General features: G+C 38.0%; 1 protein-coding gene across 1 annotated transcript in view; it reads right to left on the bottom strand.

Annotated features, from left to right (window-relative positions):
• Window positions 1-5,716: 5,716 nt before the first annotated feature.
• Window positions 5,717-13,998, bottom strand: part of jmy (junction mediating and regulatory protein, p53 cofactor) — a 48,516-nt gene continuing 40,234 nt past the window's right edge. The window contains exon 12 of the mRNA XM_062972356.1: window positions 5,717-13,137. The gene's annotated coding sequence lies outside the window, so the exon portion shown is untranslated. The remainder of the gene's footprint in view (window positions 13,138-13,998) is intronic.

Raw genomic sequence — 13,998 nt, 5'->3', positions numbered from 1 at the left:
TCCCTGTCTGGAAGCTGATTATTGCAGCCTCTTTCTCAGAACTCTGTCCCAGAACATCGTGGCCACTTTGGTCTGCCAATGCCAGCCTCAGAACTGGATGCTCCCAGAGCAAAGAATTCAGCCGGGAAGATAGTGAGCCACAATTCTTTGACTGCAGCTCCATCCTGTCAGTGTTTGCTCAAAGGTTAAGTCACTCTGCGTCTAGTGGGGATTCCTCCGTAATAAATATGCTTGGAACTGCAACTTTAGTAAGCCAGAGGATGTAAATTTAGTTGTCTAGTTCTTTAGGGGTGCATTAACAATGGCCGCAAGTGCTCTGGTGTTCCGAAAGTGATACTACAATGTCTTACAACATAACACCGGTAAGTGGCACTCTATTTTTCTCTTGACGCTGAGGACAGCGTGTGGAAAATGGCACAGCAGCACTGGCCATGTGAATAGTTGAGCCAGTTCTGTGTTAAAACCAACTGCACTGTTCACACACACCATAGTGTGGGACTGCTCTCCAACTTTACCTAATGCAGGGCACAACCAGGTTAAGTGGCTGTGCCCCACATTGGGGGCAAGATGTGTAATGTAAACTCCACGGAGCTGATTCTCGCTTGCTTCGGGCTAAAGTGCCTATGTAGAAATGCCATAGAAAACCCATTTTGAAAATAAATTAGAATGTATAGGAAGTCATTTTTCTATCTGCTTCCAGGAACATCTCCCATGGGATCAGAAATACATGGTTGGTGGACTTAAGTGCATGGTTGGAGTTGCCTGCCCATAAACAGAACTCCTTCCATTTGCAGGAAAGAGTTGCAAACTGCTAGGAAGGAAGGCAATTTTTGCTGTGCTTTACTTCCATCAGTTGCTTCCCATATTATTTCTCACATTATAAAGAGTATTCAGAATAGCAACTTTTCAGAGCTCATTATGGACTGAATAAAGAATCATCAAAATGAACTCCCATTTCCTCCAGTGAAAATATCATGGTGATTCTGAATCCAAGCCAAAGTTATTTTAGACATTATTTATTCATTACTATATTGTTATAAATAACAATGGTGTGTGTGATTTTATGAAAATAGTGGTTGCAGCAGCTGTATGCATCAGCATGCCATGCAGAGTGAATGTGCAACACGTGTCAATGACTGGGTGGTGCTCTGCAGTGTGGAATTGCAGGACACAACTGCAAGATCAGTGTATGTGCAACTCAGCCTCTACTGCTAATAGACAAAAGCACCTGTAATCCTTTGGATAATAATCTGTCTTATCTGCATTTGTTGTTTATTTGTTCAGTCACTTCCGACTCTTCATGATCTCATGGACCAGCTTATCATACTATACTTATCTGCATAGTATGACTTATATATGCATATGTCAATAACAGCAACAATTTATTGATTAGCCAGTTGGCCTTATCAAAGACAACAATACAAAACCAACATACAATTTACATCTGGTTCAGTTAAAATAAAATACAGATATACAGGTGTCTGCCTGCTTGGTGCCATTGTACTTTAGCTAAAGATCTATCCATCAACTATCCTCGTCTCCCCTGCACTGCACCCCAATCTGATCTATGTACTCTGATCTCCTTTTAGCAGCTTTAAACAAATACAGGGCCACTTTTGATGTCAGAGTGGGGTTATAACCAGCTAACAAAAATGAAGTTTTGGCCTCAATAGCCCAGCTTGTTTTATTACCAATAAAAGGCCATAAGTATTGTTTCCTTTCTTTTTTATATAGGTTACAGTTGTGCAAAATGTGGTTCAAATTTTCAACTTCAGGGCTGCCACAAATACATAATCTTTCTTCATACGGGATATGATTGAATCTGCTGTGTCTCTCCATGGACTCCATTTGTTCGAATCTTGCCCTAGTGAAAGTGATTCTTAGGTGTCTTGGGATATCTGCTTTTAGGTACAATGCCCTCTGGAAATTACGTTTAAAGCGTCCTAATCACTTCAGAGATCCTGTATTAGACAGGGTGGCTATGTCTTTTTGGGTTTCAATATCTAGGATTCTTTGGATTACTGTCCTTTTTTCGGCATCCCTATTCTGGTCTGATGAAGTAAATTGTAATCCACAGGAGCAAAGAAACCTTGATAGTTGTTCTGCCCAGGAGTCTTGGTTAAAGCCATATACCTGTTTCCATGACAGTTTTGAGGATATAAGTAGTGTCCCATAACAGGGATAATGATGAATGAGCACTGTGAATAATCTTGGGCCAAAACACTACCAGAACATGATGATAATTTAGGAACAACCAGCTCTTTAGACTAAAAATCTGCTTGCCTGATTGTGCAGAGTAAGATTCTAATATCCAACTGTAGGACTACTGAGATTTATCTTATTTTTCTCCAACACATGGGTTTGACAATTAGTTTTTGATATAAGGAAAATTGACACAGGTGCAAAAACAGAAGCAAAATACAGATTATTGTCCTTGCCTGTCAAAACTCGATGAACAATACCCTGAGCATCCAAGGGCATTTTTAAAGATTTAACACGTATCAACTTAAGATGACTGATGTTTATGTCTTTTGATTTTACACACTGAAAAAGTAAACAAAATTAGTATAAATGGGACTTGCAATAAAAGATTCCCATGTAATGTTCCGATTGCTCGGACTTCCAGGTAGATGACCATCCTTTTCTCCAGGAGACCATCCAGATGAAGGTTTTTATTGTGCAGTCATAAGATACTGTTGGCTAGAGTCTTCTATGGTAGTTACTCGTAAATGCTTAAACTAGACTTGCACACTCATAACGTTACATATTCAATCCTACGTAGTTCTGTGTGCGGTGCATGCCTGTTTTCCTTTTCTCTTCACTTCTGAAGCCTCACCAAAGCATGCTCTCTGAATATGTTACATACTCGCTGGACTGTTATATTTCACTACATCAGGGTTTCCCCCGCCTCCCAAAGAAGCTGTATTTTGGCAGGCTTTAGATTTCCGAGGCTTGTACCTGTACATGTATTGTGGCCATTTCCCCCCTACAGTAGGGCTCAAATACAGAAAATAAATATGTTCTAATTATATAAAATTATTTAAAGAGAGCATGCCTATTCAGATATGTCAGCTGTTATTATATCTTCCTTTACTGGACCCCTTTTAAATCTTTTATTATCATGGCCCACAAGATTTTAGTAAAAACATGTCCTCAAAATGGAAAACCCTAATTGCATCAAATATTTATTTACACGGGTCTTTAGATTTGAAAGGGTCTTTAGATTCAGATAGAAGTGCTACATAAGTAAATGTAATGCAAAACCTGGGGTAGTTACATTTCAGGATTTCAACTACCACAATCCCCCAAATCAGCTACAAGAAAGGAGAATGGGAAAAGTAACCCCCAGGCATTAGAGTTTTGTCTTTTCAAGATAGACAGACCTGTGCTTGGCCTCCAGCTGGACAGCATTTGTGGAGGTGTTGAGCCACAATTCACTTCTGCAGGTCGGATTTGATGTTGGGGACCCTAATGCACAGAGGGTTGGCCTTGCTGGTGCTCAGGCTTGCTGCCATGTCACATGCATCCTCCTCCAGATCAGATCCATTCTAGTCTCTGACTGCAGTTCTCATCCTTACGGTGGTTATACTTCACTAACTGCATTAGTTTTTGCCAATTGTAGAATCTATTGCCAGGGTGAAAGCATCACTAGGCAATGGCATGTGCCACACACGCCTCCTGTGCACGGACGCCTCTGCTGTTGTCATGACAGTGCCACCACAAATGATAGGGACAGACAGAGAGTTGGCGATAAAAAGAAAGATAACCCTTCTCTTTATCACCTTATCTCCCACAAAGAAGTTATTTATAGAGTCAAGATCTGACCATCCATCTGTATGGCCATCTGTATATTTCTTCCTTTCTACCTATTTTAACTGTAAATGCTCATATCATGACTTAGAATCATAGAGTTGGAAGAGACTTCACGGGCCATCCAGTCCAACCCCCTTCAAGCCTTCATGGACTACTTGAGATGTAATCCTCCATCAATCTCTGGACAAGTTAAGAATTACTCTTCCATTATTCTTCCCGATGTGTTAAGAGTGCCATTCTTCTCTGGGACTTGATAGTTAGAGGCCTCTTCTTGCTCTTTACCAGAATTCCTTGTGAAGATATAATTATTCCATAGAAGCAAACTGCACTGCTGTCAGGAACAGGAGAGCACACAGCCATGCCACTGGTGGCAAAGAAGTTACTCCACATGCTAAAACTTTGCACATGAAGATGGCACTGTACAGTACTATGAAACCTAGTAATCCAAGAAATTAACTTCTCCAAGCTTCTCCAATTCAATGCAGTAATGTATACTTATTTTTAACCCATTACATATGAGCCAAATCAGGAAGAGAATATCAGTATAGGTGGAATCCAATTGATTGCCATTGATTTTCTGGCCTGCTGCTATAAAGGGAAAGAACTCTTGGATTTTGCATAAAGGGTAGTATTTTCTCCAATAAGGAATGGAGTCATGACATTTTTGTTTTCCACCAGAGAAAGCCCCAGCATCTCGAAGAACTAAAACAACATAAGAAATTGACCAGAGGAGGAATGGACTGAAGAGGTAGGTGTCAAAAGAAAACAAAACAAATCTGTGTGTGATCACTATGCAAATTCTACTTATTTTAAGACATTTCACTTTTTCTCAGCGTTGATTCCCCCCCACCCCCAAACTGATCAGCTATTTCTAGGGAGATATCTGGTTGGTGATTGATGGACTTCCTTTTGCCAGTAGCTGCTAGTGGAATAGGCGAATTGAGTTAGGGGAGAAGAGAAGACCTCTGCACCCTATAATTCTCCCTACTGAGACAGGTACACAGAATAAGGTCTGCAAGGTGGGTGAGTCAATAAATCATAAAAATAATCAAACTATAAAAATGCCAAGAAACAATATTGGTGTCCTGTTGCTGTGCAAAGATCTGCTGAGAACAAAATGATTTCACATTAAAATTGTCATAGCCAAACTCTGTTTTGCTGAATTTTTTCTTCTTCAACCCTGTTTTTTTTGGGGGGGGGGGGGGAGCTGAAAAACAAGTAACTTTACTATGAAACTTATACGGTTACTATAAGTCAACAGGCAACTTGAAGGCACAGGCACATCCATGCACAGCTTTACTTGTTCTTCTAAAGGCACTGCCTGAAGCAGCCTACTTAAGTTCAACTCTGGCTCACTGCTATCTTCCAAGAGTAGCTCTTGAAATTTCAACTGAATGCAAATGTGCTATTGTAGGCATATTTGCATATTAATAGCAGATTTTTGTGGACAAGGCAAGCAGGGTTCAATCTTGCACAGGGAACTGAAATGATAAGGAGCACTAACTGGACTCAGTGAAACCATCATCGTGTTCAAAATTCTGTAAGTGAGCAGGGACTTCTTATGCAGAATATGACTGAGAGTTCCAGTCCAGAAATCTGGTATTTAAGCTTTTGAACTAACCTAGCACACAAGAACTGAGCAGACAAAAGCCCTTTAATTATTGTATGCCCTCGAGCCATTTCTTACCTATGACAATCCTAAGGTGAACCTATCATCAGGTTTTCTTGGTAGGCTTTGCCTTTAATCTTCATCTAAGGCACAGAGAAAGTGACTTGCCCAATCTCCCCCGGGTTTTGTTTAATGGCTGGACAGGGATTCGAGCCTTGGTTTCCAGAGCCATAGTCTAATGCTCAAACATTTACACCACACTGGCAATAATTTCAAAGAAATGATGAAATAATCTTTGTTCAAATAAATATCCTTTATTATTAAAGAAAACAAAGGAACATTTTAAGCACCAAAAACGTTTAAAGTATGTTGTTACACTGCATGTACAAGAGACAAGTCATTCAGGACTTTGGGTACAGGTTTGAATTCTGAAGTCATGGTAGTTTAAAAATATTCTGAAGTATGAAGCAATACAATAAATTTCCAGAAAGACTGCACTAGAGAGAGGGAGGAGCAAAAAGGCAAACAGGTAAAAATGCAAAATATTGCTAATGCTCATTTAGTTTATGCGTCTTGCTGAATACTTAAGAACATTGAGCATTATAAAGGTATTGCAAGTTGCAGGAGTATTTTAGAAATGCAATGTCCATTTACAATGTCCATTAAATACAACTGTGTTAAAGAAACATAGCACAGTGTGCTGCTTTATACTCTACTCTTTGCACCTAAGTGAATGGTGAATCAGGTTTTTGATATATATTTTTAGCTTTCAAAATGAAACGTTCCATTTATATTTAACAAGGTTTACCCATGCAACATAATCAGTAGTTTTCTGCATTCATACTAACACAGCTCCACTCTTGGCAGCTCATAAAATAGGGTAAGTGTTATGTAGGCTGTAGCAACATGAATGTAAAAACATGATACTGGGGGGTCTTTCAGTGGATCTTCTGCCTTTTTTAAAAAGGCAAAAGCAGACAGTGAGGCAGAATGACCTTGTTTAACCCATTCCACATACATCATTTCCCCATTGTAATACTTTCTCTTTTGAATCTGCTGCTTTCCACATTGGGTAGTTCTAGGTTCTCCTGCAAGGAAGTCAAGTTTCAGATAATATTAATCAGGAAAATTGAGTTGGGTTGGAAGAAGATTACCAAACATATAGAGCAGTCCTAAACTTATTTGGGAAGCCTTGTGTCTGTGTTCATTTTAAAAACAAAACAACACACTAGGTATCTACTATGTCTCTCAACATCACATATCTTGCTTTACCTACTTCAAGTGCATAGACATAATATGTGATAGTCATTACTGAATAGTACCACTTTGTACTGCATGTAGCAGGTGACACATTTTTATGCTCTTCTACATATTTTTAAAAACTAGCTACAAGCTATGATGTCTGAGATAAAGGTGTCAAGATTTGCGCCTTCCCTAATCCCATTGAGTTTACAACTTGTAGGAAGAACTTATTTCTTACTTGCATTAAGTGGAATAGCCCAAGCAGGACAGTACAAGACAGTGTTTCCCTTCAGTCTGAACCAGCACTGAAAGTGAAAGATGCGTACTGTATGTACACTTTGACAAAAATGAAAGGGAATAGTGGAATGGGATGGGAAAGAAAGCTTGCATCTAAATTTGTACCATTCCTTATAATCAAAAATACCAGGGAACCAGACCATAGCAATTAAAACCACATGGGATGCAGATGACATTATAAGCAAGTGGTAAACCCCAGTAAACACATAACTTCAATTACAAATCCTGAAATTGCACATTTTATTACCATTTTAAAAGTGAAACACTCAAACATTTAAAGCCTTCAGTGAAGATTCTTGCGGTGATTACTTTGTAAAAACCACAAGCTTATAGACTCAAAAAGGTCATTCAGTGTAGATGTTCTGTATTACTCTGTCCATTTTCTGGGGTGAGCTGTCCCAAACAGTTATAGGAGATTCAGAGAACAGAGGCACCAAATGGACAGATCTAATTGTTCACTAGGGCCCATGGCAGTTCAGCCCAGTACTGCATATATTCTCTGAAATCACCAAGTTATTCACACAGGATACATTCAGGCAATGCTACACCTCCAGTTATACCCAAGATGAGATCAGACTAATGCATACCTCACGCCTTCCATCACTGTAAGTCAGTCTTGCTAAAAAAGGATTCAGAAACTTTGGTTGGATATGGTAGCCAATCACTGTTTCTAAGAGCCAGTGAGGATTGACTTCCTTGCTCTAAGTTGCAGGAGCAAAAGTGAATGTGATCTTTTTTGCATCTACATGGCAAGGGATATTTACAAATAAACAGCAGATGATGGATATTCATAGGAATATCTCTCTTCCAAGTCTACGCAAAGGCTGCCTCCAAGATCATGATGCAACCTGGTCTTTCTTTTAAAAGCCATTCTGAGAAATACCCTAGATACTCATGTATAAGTCTAGAAATTTTAGTTAAAAAACCCAACTCCAAAAACCTGGGCTGATTTATCCATGGGCCAATGTGAGTACTGAGCTGTAAATCTTATCAGAAAATAAACCATCTCTTTCTCTGAACAAAGCGGTGAATCATAGAATCATAGAATAGTAGAGTTGGAAGAGACCTCATGGGCCATCCAGTCCAACCCCCTGCCAAGAAGCAGGAAACCGCATTCAAAGCACCTGCGACATATGGCCATCCAGCCTCTGCTTAAAAGCCTCCAAAGAAGGAGCCTCCACCACAGCCCGGGGCAGAGAGTTTCACTGTCTAACAGCTCTCACAGTGAGGAAGTTCTTCCTGATGAAAGGCAAGAGCTTAGTCCATCTGAGAGATAAATGTTCAATCAAGAAATTATGAACTCATCATAAATATGCAAGCACCATAAACAATAGTTTAATTTAGGTTTTTCCAGCAAACCTATTTTAAACTAACCAGTTCATTCTGGCTGGGATAAAACAATGCAAGAAGAGAGCACGGAAGTTTGATCCTTGCCCAGCTTGTTCCTATAGTACTGTGTTTCTTCAACTGTAAGACTCCATAGATTGTAAGACATACGCTAATTTCAGTACCCACCACCAACAACAAAAATACATAAAGCACCTGCAATTCTAAGATGCACCCTCACGCACACTACATTTTTAGAGATGTTTAAGGAGGCAAAGTTCCTCTTAGAATGGAAGAAATACAGTATTAAAATGACCATAAATTGACAGAGAACATGATCCCTCTGGGAAAGTTAATTTTTGTTTGCCACAGCTCCCAGAACACCCCAACCAACACTGTCCTAAGTGAAATTCTGTAAAATCTACTGCCAGCCAGAACCACACAATTGCCCCTATTGACTATATTTGTAGCTTGGGTATGTTTTGTACTAATCTCACAATTATTTCAGTATGTGATTGGCAAGACAGAATCAGCTCAGAGAAGGCTCTCCATGTTGGGGAGAGGTCATTTCAGTCTGTAGTCCACTCATTTCACCCTGGGTACAAAACTAGGGCAAAGTATTTCCTGAAACAGGCCCTCAATCATGTTCAACATCAGAGACAATGCAAACACTGGAAGCAGTGAATAAATACATTTCTGAAATGCAGGACTTGGAGAATTTGTAGACCTATTAAGGCCTTTATGTGCCAGGCATAAAGGGGGGTTTGTTTATATGTTGCCCACCTTAAAATTCAAAGCCAAGAGTTTCCATGTGGATTATTTTTAAAACAGGGTTGCGCAGAACATTAGAAAACAGCTTTCCAAAAAATATTGGTGTAATGACCACCATACTCCAAATATTAATTTGGTAAGGTTTTATGTAGCAAAATACCTAGTTCTGTTGCAAATTTTTAACTTCAATGTTTTCATAAAATAAAGTAATCTAGTGTGGCATTTACCCGTTAACACATTAATAAAATAATGCATTTTTTGACTAAAGAAGACTTACTAATAAAGCCCAACCCATGGAATTGTGAGAGCAGCAAAAAAAGTACCCAGCTGCCTCCTGCATATTTGAAGTTGTCAAGGAAACAGGACAACACATTAAATTCCGATATTTCCTGTCGCTGTGCTTTCCCAAAACTATTTTCTACTGGACAGGGGTCAATACTGATACCAAGCTATTGTCAACTGACTTTAGCAGCATTTGAATACATCTCACAAGCTCTCAATAAGGTGCTTCTAACATTTGCAAAAAAATGTCTCTCCTTGCAAGTCTTTCCCGTAAGCCTATTTGCTTGACAAGTTACCAACATTAGATCTATCTTGCTTCATGCTTCTGAGAGCATTATGACTAACACAGGTAACTGAACTACAAACACATTACAGTAAGAATAAAATGTGCTCATAAATCCAAATAGCTTTAATTTACAATTCACTCTTTAAAATCAGTGCAAATAAACAATAAAAAGCTGACTATTCGTGTGTTTCTTCTTTTCACAGGACTGTATTAAAAACTCAGTGGGACTCGAGGCAAGTGTCAACGTAAGACAAAGCTCAAGAGCAAAGCTCTTTAAGGTGATTCACTCCCTCTAGCCCTGCAAGACATGATTTTCATGCTGTTACATTTTTGTGGTTACCTCTCTCTTTTTAATTATATAAGCTGTTTTGAATAGCTCTGAATAAACAGTTGAATTAAGAAGCAAACCTAGCTATGTTAAATAATATTGAAGTTACTTATACAAATAAGCCAAGCAACTAAAATTAAAGACTCATGGGATTATTCAGCAGAAGATGAAACCACTTCAACAAACAATGCTGTTCCCCTTCAACATAATAAACATTTTTTCATGGAAATAGACGTCTCCGTGCCTTGGTCCCCATATTACACAATTCTTACACTACACCACTTATTACCTGGCATTTATTGTTCCTTGAGAAAGTCCATAACCAACTCCAGGAATATCCAGCTAGATCTAGACTATATTCAACCAATTTGAGATACAGACTATAATGTGGAACAGAAGGTGATTACAAACAGTGAGTAACCAATATAACATATGATCACAGTACTGTAGGATAACCTGTTCCATACAAATACTGAAATGCATTTTTCATGCACATTTATCAGCTGCAGATTTGAACTTCAATCAATTCAAACATTGAGCCAAGTTTTCTTCTTAACCGCTTACATATTTTCCAAACTTGTTCTGGGAAATGCAGATTCACAGACTGTAACCTACTGGGAGCTTTCAGATGCATTGGTGTGAAATAAAAAAAATAGGAATTACTATTATTCTAAAGCTTGCAAATTTAGTAAGTAAGTTGCAGATGGAGACAAAGACATGGTCTTAAGATCTGACAGATTTGTGTAAAACCTTCAGTGTTAACCGAGAGCCAGGTTAATCTCGTCTTCCTAATGGATCATGAAAGAATATACAACTGCAACGAAAACTCTGAATATGAAATCAACTATTGTACAGCAGCCAATATATAAAAATATGTTCCTATGAATAAGCCATTTTTACAGATCCAAGCCAGTTTCATGTTCTTGCACAAATTCAACTGTCAAACAGTTATTTTAAAAAAAAACATGCAGTTTTCAAGGCAAACATCTCAGATATATCAAGCCTGAACACAGTACAATCATCTTGAAAGCTTCATAAACTTCTCACACGAATTCAAAATTTGTGGATGCAAAACAGTGCAAAGGCAAGGAGTACTGCTTCTTTTTTATATAAAAAAATCAAGTTTTTGTCTCCTCCTATTGTTAATATCTTAAAAGGCCTGGCCACTGACACGTGCTTCTTGAAGCTTCTGCTATGATTGTGCAAAGTTTTACATGATCCACACGCCATCTCAACTTTTAGAAGTCCATGTTTTGTGCCATGGCTGAGAGTTCAAACACAGTATATCATATAGTGGAAATGTAGGGAGTGTAGGGTGACTAAACGGCAAAGGCACACCGACTACATACAATACATTTTATGCAAAAGGTTAAAAGATAAATTTGCAGCTATTTAATTATTGCCACCAAACCCTGCATTGTATGAGATTAGAATCACATACTATAATGCAATCTGGGTTAATATGCAGTAAGTTGGAAATAAACCTATGACATCTGTTCTTTGGGAAATTAATGTTCAATGCATGATGCAACTGATATACTTTTTTCTCCCTGCAGAAAAGTTCTCCTATATTAACTGAATGCATGCTGTTCTCAAGCTTTCCTTTAGAAATTTCAGACAATATAAGGCAATAAGCAAGCATGTGAAAAAGTACACCTGCCAGCAGCATGACAGGTGATCCATAAAAATACTGGGTAGTGCTACTATTATTGGTTAAAGTGGTCTCTGTTGCAGACCCAAGGGTTCAAGAGGACTAAGGTATGCAATGTATCTGTCAGTATTCTCAGTACTTCAACTATTTTTAAAAGGGAAAAGAACAAGAAATTTAACCTCTTGTTCTGAAAGATAAGTGAGTTTACATGTTCCTTTGAAAATACATAGTTCATGGAAGCTACACTTAACAAGGAATGAGTATGACAAATTGTTGAAAAATGGATTGGTTTCTTACATAATGAATAATTGATTCCCAAGCAACGTATACATTAAAAACCTCAAGATTCTTCTACAAGTAGTTTTTCATCAGGAGTTTTAATAACGGCAACATTCGTCCGGATGTAGAAATACTGTTCAGTATTTTGGTATTATAAAACGAGCTGCCTGCAGCTATTAGTCATGCTGTTTGGGGATTACGTTGCTTTAGATAATTCACTGCACTGAAGGCAATGCTTCCATTAGACCATTGGACAACCAGAGTTAACAAGAAGCGTATTTTCCAATAAGCAGGGTGTTACGTAATTGAAATACATCTAACAATGAACAAGAATAATGAAATATAATTAATGTTCAACATAAAAGCAAAATTTTATGTCAGTTTTTCATCCTTCTTAAATAAAGATTTCTTAGAGCAATCAAAGAACAGTTAAACTAATAGACAAAATAATTTTAAGTATTCTCATTACAAAATATTGCTTCTATAAATAAAAATTTATGTAACTTTTTTATAACACAGCCCTGCAATTAAAATGTTACTATTAATAAGAGCACGGAGAAATCTAATTCAAAAATATAAGATGTACACAGTATACATGGCCTTCTAAAAGGTTCTGTTATATACCGGTTTAAATGTTCTCAGCTGTAAACAAATACATTCTTATGTGTTTCTTAGGGTACTTTCCATTACTTCGTACAGCAATTTGTTCTCATTTTCAAATTAATTTGTATTTTCTACTATGAATAATTAATCAACGTTTTCTCTCTGAAAACCATCTCCTGTATGGAAAATATGGTAAGAAGTGAAGTGCTTTGGGTGAATTTCTGTTGTTGCATAAATTAGCGGATGTCAAAGTTGCATGTTGAGTTTTCAGTGGCAAAATCTTCAGTGAATCAAAGGCATAATTTCCTGGTAACTTACATTAGGTCAAAGCTTTGCTGCCATTCCTGTTGAATTGTTATTTCACACAAATGTAAAAAGTGAGTGAAGAATCAGAAAATATCTGGAAAGGTGTAGTCTCCTCATAGTTAAGCAAAAAGCCTACCTAAAGAAGGTGAGTTTTGGTCCAACCAGAAACTTCTATCATGATTTTTAAAGGTAACCCCGGCTCTAAATGGAAATATCAAAATGCTCAATCAGAGAAAGCTTTTCCTTGCGCTGAAGATGGTAATCAAACTGTTGACTTTGAATGTTCAGTGGTGAAAGGATAATCACTGTGGAATCCTTAGATCTGTTGTGTGGAATCCTTCGATCTGTTTCAGAAATAAAATAAAAAAAAGTTCAAGAACAGTTCAAGGGGTATTCCAGACAAGAAACAATCAGGGCCAGCCAAGCCTCCCAACAAAGGATGCCCCCAGGCAGGAAGCTGCCAGGCTTTGAAGCTGCAGGGCTATTTAATGCTAATAAAGCTGGCTAAATGCAACATTCACACTTGCCTCAAACAGACAAGAGTTCTTTCTTCATCCCTGGACATTCCACAGATATATAAACACCACTTCACTAGTTTCCAACAGACCTCACAACTTCTGAGGATGCCTGCCATAAATGCGGACGAAATGTCAGGTGAGAATGCTTCTGGAACATAGCCATAAAGCCTGAAAAGCTCACAGCAACCCAGTTCAAGAACAAACTGCAAAATTGCTATTTAACTCAAAGTTCTACCTTTCTGAATTGAAATCTGTTAAGCATATCTGTTCTAAAACCTTTAGATTTCCTACAGTTGCTGCTACATGCATCTCTGAATCTGTGCCAATGCCACATTCATTTCATGCTGCTTTATATAAGAAACAGATCAGCATGGAGCTACCAATCAAGAAAAATAAGATGACACAACTGAGAATAATTTTCTCCACTGGTGAATATAGTCTGAGCATTTCTGGTCTTAATAAAAAGCTAGCTTTTACTAGTGAACATGGCATATAATGAATGACACAAGTTCCATAAAGGTTTTTAAAACCAAGGTTTTTAATATTCAAGTGAAATAAGATTGTTCCAAACCTCCATCAGTTTACGTGGGCATTGATTCCCTGAGGTGATGGTTTAGGAATTTATGGCACAACTCAAAATATGTGATCACACCTAAATTCCACTAATTATTCATACCAGATAGAAGG

This window comes from Anolis carolinensis, chromosome 2 (genome assembly GCF_035594765.1).
Source record: "Anolis carolinensis isolate JA03-04 chromosome 2, rAnoCar3.1.pri, whole genome shotgun sequence".
NCBI lineage: Eukaryota > Metazoa > Chordata > Lepidosauria > Squamata > Dactyloidae > Anolis > Anolis carolinensis.
The sequence above is the reverse complement of the archived record's forward strand: the minus strand, read 5'-3'. Positions and strand labels throughout refer to the sequence as shown.